Here is a 23,354-nt window from a genome sequence, read left to right as displayed (position 1 = left end):
AGCTGTATTTATAGTTATCGTAACCCTAGAAGGCATCAAACGGGCCCCCATAGGTCGGCCCCAGAAACCCTAGGGCGACAGCTTGCTCTCCAAGCAATCTGTTTCCTGATCCTTCTAGAATACCTTGACTTGGTCTCCACGAAGTCAACGGCGGTCAACCATTTGACCGGATCGGTCAAACCGGCTTGACCCGAACTCGTCGAAAATAAAAGCTCCTCAGCTCCCAGCGACCGATGCGTCGTGCGAAGTGCAAAGTGCGTCTAAATCGCGCCATTTCGCGCACTCGCGGCGTCGGCTAGTGCTAGGCTAAGCTAGGTGCGCGCGTGGGCTTGGCCCATTCCCTTGATCCACTAAATCCTTTGAAGGCCTAACAAGGGAATAGGCTTATAAACCCACAAAGTTTTCTTCCCCCCACCAATGTGGGATACAAAGGAAGTTGCCAACTTGCAATTCCTTTATATATAAAGTTCCAACAATCCCCCACCAAGTTGGTAAGTTTCCTTTCACTCAGACAGATGATGTCACTTGGGTGTCACGAAGATTAAACCCTAGTTTAATGAGAACAAACAAGAAGAGACCGATTTAATGGTATCCTTATAGGTTTAAACCATGAACCTCAATGACCTCTCCGGTTTACCCCCACACACCACAAGTCATATTTGTGTTCTCCCTGAGCGCTATTATGGCCATGCGCTATAAATCTTTTTCATAACCCTTTAGAAGATAAACCACTAATCTTCACTTGAGGCGGCACCACCTCTAGATCATATAGGCATAGTTTTACAACATCTTCGTTGCTTAGATGTCTCCAAAACTATGTTAAGAGTCGTAACTCATCCTCATTCTCGGCAATGATGCACTATCCTACCTCACATGGATCTATCTTGAATGATAGTACCTTCTATCATTAGTGATTTCGTTGTTACCCTTTAAACTTGAAAATTAGGAGCACTAATGTCAAGTTGGGTTTCCATCACTAAACGATTCTATTGTGGTTTTAGACCCATGACTCTCATGGTAGATGTAACCAAATCTCTCGTCAGAGGTTTGGTAAGCGGATCTGCCAAGTTCCTACTTGTCTTGACATAGACAACCTTGATGGTACCACTTTCAATTAGTTGTCTCACAAAATTGTGACGTAGACCTACATGTCTTGACTTCCCATTATATACCGCATTATATACTTTAGACAGTGTGGCCTCACTGTCACAGTACATGGGTATTGAAGGCATCGGAATATCCCACAAACGTATATCCATAAGTAGATCTCGAATCCACTCTGCCTCTTTGCCTGCTGCTGCTAAGGCAATTAGCTCAGCTTCCATCGTTGAATGAGCTATGCATGTCTGTTTCTTGCTCGCCCAAGAAATAGCACCACCAGCTAGAGTATAAATCCAACCACTTGTGGACTTTGAATCACTGGTGTGATCAATCCAGCTGGCATCAGAATAACCTTCAAGTATTCCATTAGATGACGAATATGTCAATTCAAAAGTACTTGTCCTTTTCAAGTATCCTAGTACTCTACCCACTGCTTTCCAGTGCTCCGTCCCTGGATTAACTGTATACTGACTCAACTTGCTTACAGCGAATGCGATGTCAGGTCACGTGCAGTGAGTAGCATACATCATGCTACCAACTGCACTAGCATATTCTAGTTGAGCCACGGCTCGACCAGAATTCACCTTAAGTTTCACACTTGAATCAAAAGGAGTGTTAAATTCCTTAATGTTCAAATGTTGAAACTTTGTCAGAATTTTCTCTATGTAATGAGATTGACTCAGAGAAATCTTACCACCCGTCCTCTTCACCTTGATACCAAGAATAGTATCTACTTCTCCAAGATCTTTCATCTTAAAGTTCGAGGATAGGTATTTCTTCGTCTCAAGAATACCTTCTAGGTGAGTGCCAATGATCAACATATCATCAACATAAAGACATATAACTACTATGTAATCAGATGTATGTTTAGAGTAAATACATCTATCAGCACTATTGTGCTGAAAACCAAAGGCAGTCACAGTGGTGTCAAATCTCTCATGCCACTGTTTAGGAGCTTGTTTCAACCCGTACAAAGACTTAACAAGTCTACATACTTTGTTTTCTTGTCCAGGTATTACGAAACCTTCAGGTTGCTCCAGGTAAATCTCCTCTTTGAGATAACCATTCAGAAAGGCTGTCTTCACATCCATTTGATGAATATACAATCCCTTCAAAGCTGATATTGCTATGAGAGTCCTAATTGAACTAATTCTAGCAACTGGGGCATAGGTATCAAAATAATCGATCCCTTCTCGCTGCCTATAGCCCTTTGCAACCAACCTTGCTTTATAAGCAGATATGGATCCATTAGGATGATATTTCTTCTTGAATATCCGTTTGGATCCTATGGGTCTTCTCCCCTTGGGTAGATCAGCTAACTCCCAAGTTCCATTACCCATAATTGAATCCATTTCGTCATTGATTGCTTCCTTCCACAGAGGAGCATCACGAGACGTCATGGCTTCAGTAAATGTCTTAGGATCATCATCCAAATTAATTGAAAAGATGACCTCTCTTATCACTTTCTTTTGTGTTCCTTCGACCAAATAAGAATAGAAATCATCTCCAAAGGTTTTCTCAATTCTAGCCCTAGTACTTCTCCTTGGTTCCTCCACACTGGGAGGAGGTGGGAGTATTTCTCGAGAGGTACCTGTAAGTGTTGTATGACTAGAGTTTTCTTCATCCTTAGAAAACTTGTCCTCAAAGAATTCCACATCTCTGGATTCCACAACAACACCAGAATCAATATCTAGTAATCGGTAAGCCTTGCTATTTTGAGCATATCCAATAAATATACTCTTATTAGCTCGTGCTCCCAATTTGGTTCGCTTAGGATCGGGAGTCCGATAATAAGCAACACACCCCCACACTTTCAAATAGTCTAGGTTAGGCTTTCTACCTTTCCACAACTCATAAGGGCTTGTAGGAATCACACGACTAGTGATCCTGTTATGAACATAACAAGCAGTCAATAGTGCTTCCCCCCACAGATTGTTTGGTTGACCCGATTGGTTCAACATACAGTTGACCATCTCACAAAGAGTTCGGTTCTTCCTTTCAGCCAAACCATTCTATTGTGGGGTGTATGGTGATGTTCTCTCATTGGGCGGGGCTCGTTATGCGAATTATGGCTGAGATCGTTACACTCATTGGGTAGGGCCCATTATATATTATGTATGTTGGTATCCGGTATCTTAGGAAAACTCACTAAGCTTTGTGCTTACGATTTTAAGTTTATGTTTCAGATACTTTCGCACTTGATATTTCACACTGATTTTATGATATTTGATACTTTAGTTTATTTGGGATGTATGGATGATGTTGGAGTACTATTTTACTTAAATTAAAAAAAAATGAAATTTTTGGATCATATTTTTTAGGACGTTTCATTTTGAGCAATATCTGAGTGCTCCCCGTGACTCTTTGTCCGACCTCACCCTTACAAATAGGATTCCAACACCTCCTCCCATATACAAGCGAAAAGGGAGGCTTGGAATTGATCGCATGATGGCATTTGTTTTAAGAAAACTCGGCAAAAAGGAAGTCAGAATCCTAACCCCCACCAAAATCAATGATGCAGACATGCAATATATCCTCAAGCGTCTGAATAGTCTACTCGCTCTGCCCGTGTATCTATGGATGATAAGTTGTATTGAAGTGAAATAGAGTGCGTAACTCCTCATGAAACCTCTTCTAGAATCATGAAGTGAAGTGAACATGTAGGTATGAAACAATAGAAGTCCGTACCACATGCCAAGGCACCACTCCTCAAACATAAATTTCAGCTAGCTTCTCCGCAGAAGAGCTCTCATTTATGGCTAAGAAGTGAGCACTCTTTGTCAAGCAATCAATTATCAGCCTGATATCATCAAATCTCCATGCAGTCTTTGGCAATTTTGTGATGAAATCCGTTGTGATTTGCTCCCACTTCCACAGTGCAGCCTCGAAAGATTGCAAATTGTCATGAGGGAGATGGTGCTAGGCCTTGATGTTCCGACAGGTCAACCATCGTTCTAAAATCAAGGACACATCCCTATTTATACATGGTCACCAATAATTATGCTTCAGGTCAAGTTACTATTTAGTAGCCCCCAGATGAGCAAATAATATCAACTTGTGAGACTCCTCCATCAATACCCGTAGAGGCCCACCAATATATGATACCCAAACTCGATCATTAAGAGTCAATAGCCCCCTATTGTCGAAATCAAAGGCTAAAACCTAACCGATCAACTACTCATTCTTCTGATTCTCTTCTTTTATGGCCTCCTGTAACAGCTCAAATTTTCAAATAAATTTTTCATTTAAAATAAAACATCATTATTCTACAAAAGTATTTATTCCAAGTTCATTTCAAAATACAAATAACGAATTCCCAAGATCTCCAACCATGGCAGTGTGTACGTGTCACGCCGGCGCCTTCCCACGGTCATCACTAGTACCTGAAACACATAAACACAACTAGTAAACATAAATGCTTAGTGAGTTCCCCCAGTATACAACTTACACACATACGCCTTTCCAGGCCCTGACCTTCCGGTCCATATAACATTGCCTTCCGGCCTGTAACATAATTGCCTTCCGGCCCATTACATATCGCCTTCCGGCCCGTATTGTATTGCCTTCCGGCCCATAGTATATTGCCTTCCGGCCCATAACATTTACAAAGCATAGCACATATAACATAACACACATAGCACATATATCATACATCATACCTGTTCCTGCTATCACATAACATATTGCCTTCCGGCCCGGTTAAACATACATAGCATGTATAGCATCTACCTATCCAGTTATAGTATAAATCACATTTATCACATACGACCTTCCGGTCACACAGACAAACCCTTCCGGGTGAAGTATAGTGAGAAAACTCACCTCGTAGTATGCAAGCTATAAACCCTTGGAGCTACTCGCACTCGGTCCGCTAATCTGCAGGCTCCCTATAATACCACATACCTTTATTAATGATCTTATCAAACAAGACAACTGACCCTACGAAATTACATACAGGTCAACGGTCAACTTGACCGGACTCGTCGAGTGCAAAGGCGACTCGGCGAGTCTAGACACCCCGACTCCACTCGCCGAGTCTAAAGAACGACTCGACGAGTCCCAGTAAGTCTTCAAGCTACTCGCCGAGTCTGAAGAACAACTCGGCGAGTCCTAGTGAATCTTCAAGCTACTCGCCGGGTCTGATCATTGGACTCGGCGAGTCCTCGCCATGCAGTCAATCAACTGCCTCCTGTAATTCGCATGATTCCGTAATATATAGATATGGGACTTCCTGGACCTTTACACATACTATTACTGGGATTTAAACACTTGTAACAACACTATAATCTATCAAATCCTTAAATGGGTTTCCTAAACCCTAGATTCGTGTACAACACCAAAACTACAGAAATGATCCGAGGATTACCCGGAAAGCGTGTTCCCTGTGTCCCCAACCTTCAGAGCTCAACCCCTTGATCCTCCTTTGATCACCACCTTGCCTCTCCTTGCCTAACAACCTCTTCAAGCTTCCACTAGCCTTCACCCTTGTTCCAAATGCCCACAGACGTTTAGGTTATCTTCAATCGGCCAAAAGACGAGACATGACGGCCCTAAAGACATTATATACGCTCCAGAATCAAAACGGCTAGGGTTTCAGCTGAACAGCGTCGACTCGCCGAGTCCCTAATGGACTCGTCGAGTCCAGTCGCGAATCTGTGACCAAGACTGTGGTCCTACTCGGCGAGTCAGGCATCAACTCGCCGAGTCCCCCCCTAAATATTCCCCAAAATAGTTTAAAGTAATACCTGAAATTCCGGGCTATTACAACTCTCCCCCACTAGAACTAGACTTCGCCCTCGAAGTCTCACTCCGCGAATAACTCCGGATGTTGCTCCCGCATTTCACTCTCCGGCTCCCAAGTCATCTCCGACCCCTTCCGATGTTGCCACTGAACCAACACCAAAGGTATCTCCTTGTTTCGCAAAACCTTGATCTTTCGATCCCTGATAGCTACTGGTCTCTCGGCGTAATTCAGGCTCGCATCCACCTGAATATCCTCTAACGGAACCACTGCCGATTCATCGGCTATACACTTCCTCAACTGTGATACGTGAAAGGTATTGTGAATCTGACTCAGCTCCGCTGGCAACTCCAACCGATAAGCTACCCGACCTACCCTTGCAATTACACGAAATGGTCCTATGAACCGGGGCCCCAATTTGCCCCTCTTTCTGAACCGAATCACTCCTTTCCAAGGAGAAACCTTTAGGAGAACGAAGTCGCCAACCTGGAATTCGAGCTCGGACCGGCGTCTGTCCGCGTAACTCTTATGTCGACTCTGGACGGTCAATAACCTCTGTCTCACCTGCTGAATCTGTTCGGTCGTCTGAAGTACAATCTCTGTACTGCCCATCACTCTCTGTCCCACTTCCCCCCAGCAAATGGGAGTCCGACACCTCCTACCATACAACAACTCAAAAGGTGGCATACCAATGCTCGAATGATGGCTGTTGTTGTAGGAAAACTCCGCCAACGGCAAATGCGCATCCCAGCTACCCCCGAAGTCTAACACACACGCTCTAAGCATGTCTTCCAATGTCTGAATTGTCCGCTCGCTCTGACCGTCGGTCTGGGGATGGTATGCGGTACTAAAATGCAGTTTAGTACCCAACTCCTCATGGAATTTCTTCCAGAACCTGGAAGTGAAACGTACATCGCGATCCGAAACAATCGAGATCGGCACTCCATGCCGAGATACTATCTCTCTCACGTATAACTCTGCCAACTTCTCTGCTGATGAACTTTCGCTAATGGCAAGGAAGTGTGCACTCTTTGTCAACCTATCCACAATCACCCAAATCGCATCGACTCCTCTGGCAGTTCTCGGCAATTTGGTGATGAAATCCATCGTGATCTGTTCCCACTTCCACTCAGGAATCTCCAAGGGCTGCAACTTACCATGCGGTCTCTGGTGCTCGGCCTTAACCCTGCGGCAGGTCAAACACCTCTCAACAAACCAAGAGACGTCCCTCTTCATGCAAGGCCACCAATACTCCTTTCTCAAATCCAAATACATCTTCGTAGCACCGGGATGGATCGAGAATTTCGATCTGTGAGCCTCCTCCATCAAAGTAACACGCGTACCGCCCACGAATGGTACCCAAATCCGACCCTGAAAGGTCAGAAGTCCCTGTCCATCCATAGCGAACTCTGAAATTAACCCAACGACCCGCTCCTTCTTCTGCATCCCGGATTTCACAACCTCGGCCTGTGCCCCACGAATAGCATCTAATACCGGAGTCATCACCGTCAATCTCAAACATACGTCCCGCAATGTAGTGCTCTCCGCCCTACGACTCAATGCATCGGCTACCACATTAGCCTTGCCTGGGTGGTATAGGATCTCACAGTTATAATCCTTAACCACGTCTAACCATCTCCTCTGACGCATATTTAGGTTGGGTTGATCCATCAAATACTTCAAACTCTTATGGTCCGTGTATATAGTACAACGAACCCCGTACAGGTAGTGACGCCAAATTTTGAGGGCGAACACTACTGCCCCCAACTCTAAGTCATGCGTGGGATACCTCGCCTCGTGAGGCTTCAGCTGCCTGGATGCATAGGCTATCACATGGCCCCTCTGCATCAATACCGCACCCAGTCCCGAAATCGATGCGTCGCAATATACGATAAAGTCCTCCATCCCTTCCGGGAGAGTTAATACTGGGGCTTCGCACAGTCTCTGGCGAAGTGTCTCGAAGGAAGTCTGCTGCTCGGGTCCCCATGAAAATGTAACACCCTTCCGTGTCAATCTGGTGAGCGGTACCGCGATTTTGGAGAAATCCTTAATAAACCTCCGATAGTACCCCGCCAACCCAAGGAAACTCCTGATCTCAGAAGGTGACTTCGGTGCCTCCCAACTCATCACTGCTTCCACCTTGGCCGGATCAACCAATATCCCTGCCTGATTTACAACGTGTCCCAGAAATTGGACCTCCCGCAACCAGAAGTCACATTTGGAGAATTTTGCATATAGTTTCTCTGACCTCAGTACCTCAAGGACCTCCCTCAAATGTCCCTCATGCTGCTCTCTAGACCGCGAATACACCAGAATGTCGTCGATAAATACAATCACAGACCGATCCAGCATCGGCCTGCATACCCTGTTCATGAGGTCCATGAACACTGCTGGGGCATTGGTGAGCCCAAAAGGCATCACCACGAACTCGTAATGCCCATACCGTGTCCTAAATGTTGTCTTCTGGACGTCCTCATCCCGCACTCTTACCTGATGGTACCCTGATCTCAAATCAATCTTGGAAAACCAAGATGCCCCTTGCAACTGATCGAATAGATCATCGATCCTCGGTAACGGATAGCGGTTCTTGATCGTCACCTTGTTCAGCTCCTGGTAATCGATACACATCCGGTGTGAACCGTCCTTCTTCTTGACGAACAGAATCGGTGCTCCCCACGGCGAGCTACTCGACCGAATAAATCCCTTTCCCAACAACTCCTGCAGTTGCGAGGACAACTCTTGCATCTCTGGAGGTGCAAGACGATAAGGCACCTTCACAATAGGCGCAGCCCCTGGAACTAGATCGATACCAAACTCCACCTGCCTCGTAGGAGGTACTCCCGGAAAATCCTCGGGAAAAACATCTGGAAACTCGCGCACCACTGGAACCTCCTTCACTGTCTTCGGTCTCTCGGAAATCTCCCGCGTATCCATCACATACGCCACAAAACCGTTACATCCCCGCTGTAGGCATTGCCTCGCCCTAGCGGCCGAACAAAAAGCTGATCCCGAACGGGTACCCTCGCCGTATACCGTAAGAACTCCCCCACTAGGATCTCGTATAGTCACCAGCTGACGCTCACAGTCGATGACAGCGCTGAATCGGCTCAACCAGTCCATGCCTACGATGACACAGACATCCCCCATCGCAATAGGAATTAGGTCAATCGGAAACGCGACCCCGAAGATCTCTAGCACACATCCCCGAAGAACCTCCGTAGCACAAATCACCCTCTCAGCCACAATAGAAACGCTCAAAGGCCGACTTAACGGCTCACGACTAATGCCGATGTGCTGACTAAAAGCTAACGATACAAACGATCTACTCGCACCCGAATCAAATAACACTAGAGCAGGCATAGAGTTCACAAGAAAAGTACCTACACATAAATTAACATAAGCATAGCATTTCGACCTTTAAGTAAATACGTGAATGATAACATACCTGCCACAACATCGGGCGCAGCGCGGACCTCCTCCGCAGTCAGCTGAAAGGCTCTCCCGCGAGCCCTCGGGGCCTCGACCTTCGCCGGTCGGGTCTCAATAATCCTGGTAGTAGGTGTAGCTCCCTGACGAAGCTGCGGACACTCGGCCTTCCGATGGCCTGTCTGGTTGCAGTGAAAGCAAACCGTAAACCCCTTAGGGCAATCCCTGGCAATGTGTCCCTCCTTGCCACACTTGTAGCAACCACCAGCTCGACACACCCCCTCGTGACTCTTGCCGCACTTCGCGCAAGTGCGACCCTTCGGACCTCCCATCCTCGAATCAGCGAACTTAGTCCGCTTGGCTGCCGGCTGAGACTGAGTCGGCCGCCGATCCACCTGCCGAGACTCAGCCTCCTCCCTCGCCTGAGTCTCCAACTCGATCTCGCGCTTTCTGGCGTTTGCCTGAAGCTCAGTGAAAGTACGATAGGTGGAGTTTGACACAAACTCCCGGATCTCCCTCTTCAAAACTCCCAAATATCGGCTCATCCGTGACTGCTCCGTAGATACCAGCTCAGGGCAGAACATCTCCCTCTCGTGAAACTTCCGTGTGATCACCGCCACGGAATCAGTACCCTGCTTAAGGGTCAAGAACTCCTGAATCAATCGTTCCCTCTCCACTGGGGGAACGTACCCGTCCCTGAACATCTCGGTAAACCTCTCCCACGTCACCGCTGAAATCTCCGCCTGAGTGAAGTTCGCCGTCACGAACTACCACCAATCCTTCGCTCCCAGACGGAGCTGGTTCAAGGCGAACCGTACCCTCAGGTGCTCTGGGCATGAGCAAGTATAGAAGCACCCCTTAATGTCGGCGATCCACCTCATCGCCGCAATTGGATCCTGCGTCCCATCGAACTCAGGGGGTTTCGTGTTGCTGAATTCCCTGAATAGCAACGAATCACCCCCTTGCGGCCTAGCAGCAGCCACAGCTGCGGTAGCGGCAGCGACTGCAGCTTCAGTAAGTGCGGCGTACCGCTCCTCAAACTCCTCCATCAGGGTGGTCTTAATAGACCCAAACATCTCCGGGATCTCAGCCCGAACCGCCGCAGCTACCTCCTCCTGAATCATCTGACGAATCTCCTCGTCACTCGCACCGCTCGAACTCGCCCCATTGCATGTGATGACCATGATGTCTCTGAAATACAACATAAAATCATCAGAGACTCCACCAAGTACAATTGTACTCGATACGCACGCTACTCAGTCTCCGATTTCCAGGGATTCTTACTTGGGTCTTCCACTGACCCGGTGTCTTCGGTAGTACGGGCCCAATACTACCGACCACACCGTATCAGTATTCGTCCCAAATCTTCCACCCCAAATCCCGAATAATGAGTACTCTACCTCTAGTATGCACTATCTAGTTGCACGCTACCAAATATCTCATATAAGCAATCTCCCTAGACTAAGGCATCACAAAACAGGCCATTCTAGTCCTATCATGTATACCTAGTCTTCTAGCATGCATAACAATTCATAATTCAGTGCATAACATAACATTGTAAGGTATTCTGGGGATCTTTACCGTTCGGGCGCTGGCTGATCGTACACACTGCTCCGTTCTTGTTTTACCACTTTACCATTTATGAAATGTTATGTCTTTATTATTTTTAAAAGATTTTTCCTCAAATCCTCGGTCTGAGTTCAGTTGCACCCGAAAGTACACCCGAATCCCTCAAACCAAGGCTCTGATACCAATTGTAACAGCTCAAATTTTCAAATAAATTTTTCATTTAAAATAAAACATCATTATTCTACAAAAGTATTTATTCCAAGTTCATTTCAAAATACAAATAACGAATTCCCAAGATCTCCAACCATGGCAGTGTGTACGTGTCACGCCGGTGCCTTCCCACGGTCATCACTAGTACCTGAAACACGTAAACACAACTAGTAAACATAAATGCTTAGTGAGTTCCCCCAGTATACAACTTACACACATACGCCTTTCCAGGCCCTGACCTTACGGTCCATATAACATTGCCTTCCGGCCCGTAACATAATTGCCTTCCGGCCCATTACATATCGCCTTCCGGCCCGTATTGTATTGCCTTCCGGCCCATAGTATATTGCCTTCCGGCCCATAACATTTACAAAGCATAGCACATATAACATAACACACATAGCACATATATCATACATCATACCTGTTCCTGCAATCACATAACATATTGCCTTCCGGCCCGGTTAAACATACATAGCATGTATAGCATCTACCTATCCAGTTATAGTATAAATCACATATATCACGTACGACCTTCCGGTCACACAGACAAACCCTTCCGGGTGAAGTATAGTGAGAAAACTCACCTTGTAGTATGCAAGCTATAAACCCTTGGAGCTACTCGCACTCGGTCCGCTAATCTGCAGGCTCCCTATAATACCACATACCTTTATTAATGATCTTATCAAACAAGACAACTGACCCTACGAAATTACATACAGGTCAACGGTCAACTTGAACGGACTCGTCGAGTGCAAAGGCGACTCGGCGAGTCTAGACACCCCGACTCCACTCGCCGAGTCTAAAGAACGACTCGACGAGTCCCAGTAAGTCTTCAAGCTACTCGCCGAGTCTGAAGAACAACTCGGCGAGTCCTAGTGAATCTTCAAGCTACTCGCCGGGTCTGATCATTGGACTCGGCGAGTCCTCGCCATGCAGTCAATCAACTGCCTCCTGTAATTCGCATGATTCCGTAATATATAGATATGGGACTTCCTGGACCTTTACACATACTATTACTGGGATTTAAACACTTGTAACAACACTATAATCTATCAAATCCTTAAATGGGTTTCCTAAACCCTAGATTCGTGTACAACACCAAAACTACAGAAATGATCCGAGGATTACCTGGAAAGCATGTTCCCTGTGTCCCCAACCTTCAGAGCTCAACCCCTTGATCCTCCTTTGATCACCACCTTGCCTCTCCTTGCCTAACAACCTCTTCAAGCTTCCACTAGCCTTCACCCTTGTTCCAAATGCCCACAGACGTTTAGGTTATCTTCAATCGGCCAAAAGACGAGACATGACGGCCCTAAAGACATTATATACGCTCCAGAATCAAAACGGCTAGGGTTTCAGCTGAACAGCGTCGACTCGCCGAGTCCCTAATGGACTCGTCGAGTCCAGTCGCGAATCTGTGACCAAGACCGTGGTCCTACTCGGCGAGTCAGGCATCAACTCGCCGAGTCCCCCCCCCTAAATATTCCCCAAAATAGTTTAAAGTAATACCTGAAATTTCGGGCTGTTACACCTCCGACAATGCTTCTTAGATCGTTTCCTAGACTGGGGTCATCACAGTCATCCGTAAACACACATCCTGAATCGGGGTATTGACCATCCTCCAACTCATAGCATCAGCCACCACATTGGCCTTGACTTGGTGATATAGTACGTACAGTCACAATCTTTCACTACATCCAGCCACCTCCTCTGCTTCATGTTCAAGTTAGGCTAATCCATAAGATATCTCATGCTCTTATGGTCCGTATAGATAGTACACCAAAGTCCATAGAGATAGTGGCACCAAATATTGAGAGCGAAAACCACCGCCCCAATTCCAAATCATGGCTGGGATACTTCGCTCATGAGGCTTCAGCTGCCTCGAAGCGTATGCAATCAAATTCCCTATTTGCATCAACACAACACCAAATCCTAAGATGAATGCATCACAGTAGACCATAAAATCCTCAAATCCATCGACGAGGGCAAGTACTTATGCCTCACAAAGTCTTTGGCGAAGAGTCTCAAATGATGCTTGCTGCTCAAGCCACCAACTGAACACAACATCATTCCTTGTCAAGTTAGTGAGAGGGACTACAATCTTAGAGAAATCTTCAATTAAGCTTCGATAATATCCTACCAAACTGAGGAAGATCTAAAACACCAATGGAGACTTCGGCATGTATCACCGCCTCTATCACGGCTAGGTAATCAAGATACCGTTTTGATTGACAAGGTGTCCCATAAACTGAACCTCGTGCGACCAGAACTCACACTTGGAGAACATAACATATATCCTTTCCATCCTCAAAACCCCAAGAATCTCACACAAATGATCCTAATGATACTCCAGGTCTTAGAATAGACAAAGATGTCATTGAGGAAGGAAATCAATGACCGGTTCAACATGGGTCTACACAGCCGGTTCATGAGATCCATGAACGCCGTTGGTGTATTGGTGAGTCCAAAAGGCATCACCATGAACTTGTAATACCCATAAAGATTTCGGAACACCGTCTTCTGAATATCCTCCTCTCACACCCTCATCTGATGGTAGCCTGACCTTAGTTCAATATTGATAACCAAGATTCCCCCTACAACTGATTGATGAGGTCATTAATCCTAGGCAATATATAATGGACCTTCACAGTTATCTTGTTTAACTCCCAATAATCAATGCACATTTGGTGTGAACCATCCTTCTTCTTGCAAAAAAGGATCGGTGTTCCCCATGGTGAACTACTCGGCTGAATAAACTCCTTTCCTAACATCTCGTGAAGCTGAGATGATAGCTCTTGCATCTACGAGGTGCAAGACAATACGGTTCCTTGGAAATTGGTGCCACACCGGCAATCAGATGGATCCGAAACTCCACTTCAATTTTTTGAGGCACACACGCTAACAACTCTGGAAAAACATCATGGAAATCACGCAAACTAGGAACATCCTAATGGACAACTTAACCACCAAGCAACCCAAGGAACCTTCTAGAATAAGGCCTTGGACGAAAATATGACAGATCCCCATCATAATTTGGTTCCCCCTTAAGACCATAAGGCTTCCTTAGTCCAAAACATAACTATCATATATTTGATAGTTTATACCCCTATATTTAATTAATCTCTTTTAGTCACCAAATTAATTCCTAATTAATTTATGACCAATACTAATTAAATAAATATGATTTCTCCTTTAATATATTATTCTTATAATATATACTAAACCATAATATTCTCTCTTTCTCCTTAAATTACCTTGTCAATTGTTTTGTTGAAGGTAACCAAAACGACCATGCACAACCGGGTCAAGTACATACCAAATATAGTTACCTGGTTTAAACACTTTTCCAACAGTCTCCCACTTGGATAAATCTAGTAACTATATCTCACATATGACTTCAGAATCCGATTAGCAATCGTAGCTCTTATACTTTGATGTCAACTCTGATCAACTTGTCCTTCAGATAAGGGATCGTATAATCCTCTGTTCTAGATATCATGCTGACAACACTTATTATCCAGTACTTGTTTCTTGATCTCTGATTTGTTCAACATAGAATTTAATTGAACACATCAACTACGTTCTGACCAGGCCTGACACATATGTCAAACCAAATCATCAAGTGGCCAAGATATCACTTTTATTCTCACAGAGTAAAAGGAACAGATTAACTTCGACTCATATGCATCTATTATCTACTAATTGAATCATGCACAACAATGTGTTTTATAACATCAAGTTACTGATGTGTTTACACATCATCAATGCATAACCAACCAGCAAACAACAACCATATCTCTACGTTTTAAGACTATATGATATTATCGCTTTGCAAACACTTTAGGTACAGCACCATGAAGTGATACCAGCAAACGCGGGTTTATTCCAATACTCAAATGAAATTCATAAGCATTCATGAACTTTGAAGCATACCTTTGCTATACCCAAACCTTTTAGACAATCTACAAAAAATTCATGATAGTCTTCACTCACATCTACTTCCAAAACATGAACGACTATGGACCGTTTGAATAATCTTATTATTCAGGAAGTCAAAACATGCAAAATTGAAACAATAAATAAAAAACCAACATAACATAGTAACTTTACTTATAAATAACACAACTTTATTTATTCATCAAATTTCAAGTAAAAACTATCTATTACATTTTTCCTATCTAATCCAAACTTATATAATCCTTCAGCCCAATGCTACTAGCATGCTGCAAGTGTTTGACCCTACTCAGTCCCTTCGTATGGGGATCTGCTGGATTTTCTTCTGAAGATACCCTCTTCACAACGAGGAGTCCCTCTTCTACCCGATGTCTGAAAAAATGGTATTTTCTGTCGAGATGTCGAGATCTACCATGATCTCTTGGTTCCTTGGTTAAGGCAACCGCTCCTTCATTATCACATAAAATTTCCATTATCTCCTTTATGGATGGCATAACTCCAAGGTATCCAATGAACTTCTTCAACCATATAGCCTCCTTTGACGCTTCGCTTACCGTAATGTACTCTGATTCGCACGTTGAATCAGCCACGGTCTCCTGCTTAGAACTTTTCCAGGTCACTGCTCCTACATTTAGGGTAAAGACCCAACCCAAATGCGATCGATAACTATCCCGATCAGTTTGAAAACTAGCGTCAATGTACCCTTGTACTCTCGAGTCATCACTCCAACCGAGGACTAGGAACCATTCCTTGGTCCTTCATAGGTACTTAAGAATATTCTTTACCGCAATCCAATGAGCTCTACTAGGGTTCCCCTGATATCTGCTTACTCAACTTGGTATTGCTTTGGATTGGCAACTCCCCTTTATTGTAATTTTCCATACTAAAACGCTTTAGTACCTTGTCCAAGTATGCTTCCTGATTGAGTCCTATCAGTATCTTTTCCCTGTTTCTTACTATCATTATTCCCAGAATATAAGCAGCCTCTTCGAGATCCTTCATAGCGAAACATTTCCCAAGCCAGGACTTGACCTTCTACAAGGTTAGGACATCATTTCCTATGAGTAGTATGTCATCAACATACAATACAAGGAAGCTCACTATACTCCTACTAGCTTTGACATATACACAAGATTCATCTTCGCTTCACAGAAAGCCAAACTCTTTAACATTCTCGTCAAAACAAAGATTCCATCTGCGAGACGCTTGTTTCAATCCATAAATGGATTTCTCAAGGTTACACACTCTATTTGGAGGATTCGCATCGACAAAACCCTCTAGATGATTCGTATACACATCCTCAGCCAACTTCCCATTAAGGAAAGCGGTTTTCACGTCCATCTGCCATATTTCATAATCATGAAACACAACTATTGCAAACATTACCCTAATAGATTTTATCTTTGCAACTGGTGAGAAGGTCTCGTCATAGTCAACTCCGGGAGTTTGAGTAAAGCCCTTCACAACCAATCGCGCTTTATAAGTGTGCATATTCCCATTCATGTCCATCTTCTTCTTGAAGATCCACTTGCACCCGATTGTCTTACGACCCGGTATATTATGAACCAAGTTCCAAAATTGATTGTCGTACCTGGACTGAATCTCGTTGTCCATCGCCTCTTTCCATTTAGCAGACTCCGTGCCTACCATGGTTTCTTTGTAACTGCTAGGTTCGTCCAAATTCATTAGTGTTTCATCACTAATAAACGTATCCCCTTCAGTAGTAATATGAAAACCATAAAACTGGGGTTGAACACTAACCCTATTAGAACGTCTAAGAGCTAAGGACTCATCAACGGGTTCAACAGGAGTTTCCTCCTCGGGTTGAGCGCTAGTGTTAGAGGCTCCTTCATCGCTTTGTTCTTGAATCTTTTCAAGATCAATTTTCCTCCCACTCTCTTCTTGGCTTATCAATTTCCTTTCTCAGAACACTCCTCTTCTAGGAAAGAAGACAACATTGTCATTCGGTTTATGGAAAAGATAGCCAAAAGACTTCTGTGGATAGTCGATGAAATAACATTTCTCACTACAAGGTTCTAGCTTGTTGTGAGTCTCTCGTCTTACGAAAGCCTCACAACCCCGAAACTTAATATGTGCTAACGAGGGAGCTTTCCATGTCCACATCTCATGAGGAGTCTTGGTAACCTTCTTGGTGGGAACTAAGTTAAGGATGTGGGCGGCAGTCTCTAAGGTATACCCCCCGAAAGATATTGGTAACGAAGTCTGACTCATCATAGAATAAACCATGTCCAACAATGTTTGATTACGTCTCTTAGCCTCACCATTCAATTGTGGTGTTCTCGGAGGCGTCAATTGCGAAACAATTCCACATTCTTCTAGATAGTTGTGAAACTCAAGCCTTAGGTACTCTCCTCCTCGGTTTGACCGAAGCATCTTGATTTTCCTGCCCAGCTGATTCTCCACTTCATTCTCAAACTCGTTGAACTTTTCAAAGGTTTCTGACTTTTGCTTGATTAGGTAGATATATCCATATCTGCTATAATCATCCGTAAAAGTCACGTAGAAGTGGCAAGCATCCCTTGTGGTGGATCTAAAGGGCCTACACACATCGGTGTATATGAGATCCAATGGACCATCACCCCTTTCACAAGTGCAAGTAAAGGGTGACTTGGTCATCTTCCCAGGTAAACAAGATTCATACGCGTCATCGTCCCTAAGGTCGAATGACTCCACACTCCATCCTTTTGGAGTTGGGCTATACGTTTCTTGTTGACATGGCTAAGGCGATAATGCCACAAGCATGCTTTGTGTAGGCTAGTTGACGAATCAATATTCAATACATCATTTCCTAAATTATCAACAACGATCACAGATTCATAAATCCCATTACAAGGTAATGCATTGAAATAAAAGACACCATTCAAATAAACATTAATATAACCATTACTATCATCAAAGGAATATCCGAAACCTTGTCTAAACAATCCATGAAATGTAGTAATGTTTCTAGCCATATCTGGCGAATAACAACAATTTTCCAAATCTAACCCTAACCCATTACTCAGCAATAAAGAATAAACTTTGAATCTGGTCACAAGCAACGATCTTCTGTTTCCCATAATCAAGTTTATCTTCCCATGTTCCATTTCCCTACTTCTTCTTAGGCTATAGAAATCAATACAAATGTGGTAACCACAACCTGTATCAAGAACCCATGAAGTAGCAAATGATGAGTTATTAGATTTAATAGAGTAGATACCTGCGAAAGTGGGCTTGATCTTCCCATCCTTTATGTCTTGCATATATTAAGGGCAACTTCGTTTCCAGTGGCCTTCTTGTGGTAGTAATAGCACTCTGCTTCTTTGGGGTCGGAAGAGGGTTTGATCAAACCAACTTTGGTTCCACTAGAAGAGGAACCATCTTGGGTGTTACCCTTGTGGTGGCCCTTATTTGGAGCCTTTCTCTTATTTCCCTTTCCTTGACCAATTGCCAACACAGGAGCAACCACATCAGGGGATGGTGCAATGTATTTCTCTTTGAGGTTGCTCTCAGCAGCCCTCAGCAGTCCTTGGAGCTTGCTCAAGGAGACCTCCTCCTTGTTCATGTGGTAGGTCTTTCAGAACTGGTTGTAACAGGAGGGGAAAGAGTGGAGGATTATGTTGATAGCCATATCCTCATCACACTTAACATTAAGTTTGAGAAGACGATCAACATACCTCTTCATTTTTTGCATATGAGAGGTTAGGGATTCTCCACTCCCCATCTTAGCGGTGATCATGTTAGTAATGATCTCATAGCGCTCTTGCCTTGTGCTTTGGTGGTACCGGTCCATCAAATCCTGATGCATTTCATATAGGTTGCTCTCAGCAGCCCTCAGCAGTCCTTGGAGCTTGCTCAAGGAGACCTCCTCCTTGTTCATGTGGTAGGTCTTTCAGAACTGGTTGTAACAGGAGGGGAAAGAGTGGAGGATTATGTCGATAGCCATATCCTCATCACACTTAACATTAAGTTTGAGAAGACGATCAACATACCTCTTCATTTTTTGCATATGAGAGGTTAGGGATTCTCCACTCCCCATCTTAGCGGTGATCATGTTAGTAATGATCTCATAGCGCTCTTGCCTTGTGCTTTGGTGGTACCGGTCCATCAAATCCTGATGCATTTCATATGGATACATGTCCTCGTAGGACTTTTGAAGTTCGAGGCTCATGGTGGCCAACATGATGCAATGAACTTTCGTAGCATCATGCTCATGGGCCTCAAAGGCGACTAACTCTTCAGGAGTAGCAACATCTGGGATGATCTTCTCAAGCTTTTCATCGAGTACATATTATTTTTCCTCGTAGCGAGTGATCATGCGAATATACCTCATCCACTTGTTGAAGTTTGAGCCATCAAATGTCACCTTTTGACATAGGTTCATCAACGAGAATGACCCAGAAGTGTTGTTGTTATTGTTGTTTACAGACATTTGAAAAAGAAAAGGAACAAAGTTTGATTAGAAATGAGTCCCTAATAAAACACCCAAATGAGAGATTAGGCCTAGAACCCAACAACATTATTTATAACTTAGAAAGGGATGCCGTACTCTAAAAGTAAATAATTTGAAGGTAAGTGAATGACGATTCACTAATTCTTACCATGAAAAACGAAAAAAAAAAATTGAAGTTTTAAATGTATTGAAAACTCCTAGATCTTTGTGATTCATTGAACTATTCAATGGCATGTTTAAATCTCGATATGCACTTCAAATTTTCAACTGGAATACCGAGGATCGCAAGCAAGTTGTAAATAACCATGCGAATAAACATGGTGCACTCAATGTCTCTATCACCTAATCAATGTGCCGGTAAATCACATACGCTCCATTGATAAATGATAAACATCGAGTCACCCTTCACCACCAATGTCAATCCCAAATTAGTGTGCCGGTTAACCACACACACTCCACTAACGTTTGACAAGGGTACAAAATGTAATTCCATTGAATAACATCATTTTCTCATTTTACCCTAAAGTAACTAAGATTGCAAATTTGTAAAACATGTAGTTACTTTGTATCTTACATTATACTTTTAATGAGGAGAGGATTGCCCTATCCTACCCGTTCAGCTAACGACCCTCCACCAGTCAAGCAAGCGGTGGGTGTGAGTGTACACCCATTAAGTGCCATTTTATAGGCAGCAACCTTATACCCACCTTATAAACCGGCTTCGTGAATGAGGCCTACTAACGATAAGACTAGCATTTTAATTATACATACATACATATATATATATATATATATATATATATATATATATATATATATATATATATATATTCATTAAGCTTGTAATAATATAATAATATAGGGTTGAATTTTAAACTTGTAAAACTCTAAGGGTTTGAAATTTAAATTCTTCAAAATTAAACTTTTAATCACAAAACTCAAATTTCAAAACTTGAGGACAAGTTTTGAACTTTTCAAAACTAAAGGGATCAAATAACAAATAATTTAAATTAAACAGTTAATTTTATAATTATCTATATTTAACCTAATCCAATTTTAGTGATTAGATAATTACCAAATAATTTTAAATAATCCATATTTATCATATAAACAACCAATATTTCAAATATTTGAAATTATCTATTGTTGTGGCAAGGTTAATCATTTAATTAAGGTAAAATTCAGGTTTTAACTTGAAAAAACGATTTAGGCATTAAAGCGATAACAAAACTGCAACTAAATCCCGAAATACCCTCTGCCCGACGCACAAACTCGCCGAGTCAGCTCTGAACTCACCGAGTAGGGGCCAATTCGCCGAGTCCAGATACTGACTCGCCAAATTGAGTCGCGCAGAGGCAAAAAAAAACTCGATTTTCATCAAGCAAAACAGTTAAGCATCACATACAATTGAAACCAATCAAGGCTCTGATACCACTGATGGGTTTTATGCATAAGAAACAATCCTATGTGCTCATACAAACCCTAATGCTTGGATCTAGGTTTCCCTATTGTACATGCTTTGAATCCAAGACTTACAAACCTAGATCTATCATGTATAATTCGAAATTATCATAAAGAAAATAGATATAAGTGTTTTACCTCTTCCAAGTAGCTTGAAATCCTTATAATCTTCTTGATCTTGAGCTTAGAGTCATAATTGTAACTCCTCTAATGGTTCACAAACCCCACAAGCAAGAAGGAAATATGAGATAGGGTGAGAGATGCTAGAAATCGGCACTAGGATTCTCTTGGAATGAAGTGTCACCGATTTCCACAGCATAGGGGTCTTATTTATACATACACGCTACTAGGTTTCAGTCAAAACCCTAATGGACAGCTTAACCACCAGGCAGCCCAAGGAACCTTTTGGAATAAGGCCTTGGACGAAAATATGATGGATCCCCATCATACTTTCGTTCCCCCATAAGTCCATAAGGCTTCCTTAGCCCAAAACATAACTATCATACATTTGACAGTTTATACCCCTTTATTTAAGTCATCTCTTTTAGTCACCAAATTAATTCCTAATTAATTTATGAGCAATACTAATTAAGTAAATATGATTTATCCTTTAATATATTATTCTTATAATATATAATAAAGCATAATATTCTCTCTTTCTCCTTAAATTACCTTGTCAAGTTGTTTTGGTGAAGGCAACCCAAAAGGACCATGCACAACCGGGTCATACCAAATATAGTTATGGGCTTCGACACTATTCCAACAATAACACCTACAACTCCCATCAAAATAGCAATAGTATATATCGGATACCAAACACCAAATATCTCTATTACATAGCCCCAATAGATATCCATACGGAAGACCACAAGTTCGTCAGCTATAGAAATCCTCAATGGTCTACTCAAGGCCTCCCATGCGATACTAAAACAACGAAAAAAGGATGATGACACTAAAGACTAACTCACAGCTGATTCAAACAACACTAGGTTAGGTAGAAAGTTCATAAGAAAATTACCTAACATAAGCTGTAACATCCATAAAATTCATAAAAAAACTTAAAACTTTTTCAAACAATCAAAAGCCATTTGTTATTACAAAACGTTTTCAACATAGATTCGTATCAGAGTTTCCCAGAAACCATAAGTTTAAAATCCAAGGATGTGCATGATCTCGCCTTCGCCTTACCAAAACATTTAGAGCGCCTAAAACAATAAACTGAAGCCGTAAGCACAAAGCTAAGTGAGTTTCCCCCAAAGTACCAACACATAAACAGTAGCACACATATAAATAACAGCATACTATAGGTCCAATCAACCAATAGGTTGGAATACCCCAGGCCCCTCAACCATCAGGTTGAAGTGCCAACATACTATCTGTCCAATCAACTATCGGGTTGGAATACCCCAGGCCCTCAACCCTCGGGTTAGAATGCCAACATATTATGAGTCCACTCATCCTCAGGATGGAATACTCTCGGCCCACAACCATCAGGTTGTAATGCCCACATACTATGAGTCCAATCATCCACGAGATGGAATACACTCGGCCCACAACCATCAGGTTGGAATGCCCACATACTATGAGTCCAGTCATCCTCAGGATGGAATAATCTTGGCCCACAACGATCGAGTTGGATTTCCCCGTTCTGTTGGCCATGTACAAAGCAGAAAAGCCTCAACCACCAACTAAACATAGTCATATATATTAGATAATTACATACCAGTCTACAAATAGTCAAACCGATCTACAGATCACTAAGCATAATAACATCTTATTTACCAGAATACTGATATAACAGATCATAACGAAATAGAAACAACCTATCTATAAAGATACCGATCTAATGTATCATAATAATAATAATAAAGAAGGATAACAATCCAAAGGGTTGGCCGAGGTGCCTTAGAGCTTGTTAGTATAGTGAGGAAAACTCACCTCGCACCGCCGAACACGCAGACGATCCCTGACCACTGACTACCAGATCTGGAACCACGATCATCAAGAGTACAACACATCAAAGCTAATTCCCTGAGTATTCTCTGACTGCAGATCCGCTAGTGAATACCAAAATGACAAACACCAGCATCTAGTCACCACCCATATAATGAGTCTAATAAATAGGTTAAAAGATCTTTTTACCCTTCCTCAAACATGGCCCTAAGCCAAGGGCCAACCAGATAACAAAAGGTCCAATATAAAAATAAACTCCTTAAGTCCAATTATTCCCCAGTTTTCCAAAATAGGCCTAATGGCCTCCACTCAAGAAGATCCAACAAGCTAAAAGCCCAAAACATGAAATCCCGTACGATCCATCACAACCCAATGCAAGCCAAACGCAAATATTGATCCAAATGCCCAAATTACTTAAATCCTACACTTGGCCCAAATTTTCCAAATTAGGCCCAACTCCTTATTGGGCCTTACCCAAAGGTT

Source organism: Lactuca saligna, chromosome 3 (assembly GCF_052625555.1).
Source record: "Lactuca saligna cultivar CGN05327 chromosome 3, ASM5262555v1, whole genome shotgun sequence".
NCBI lineage: Eukaryota > Viridiplantae > Streptophyta > Magnoliopsida > Asterales > Asteraceae > Lactuca > Lactuca saligna.
The sequence above is the reverse complement of the archived record's forward strand: the minus strand, read 5'-3'. Positions refer to the sequence as shown.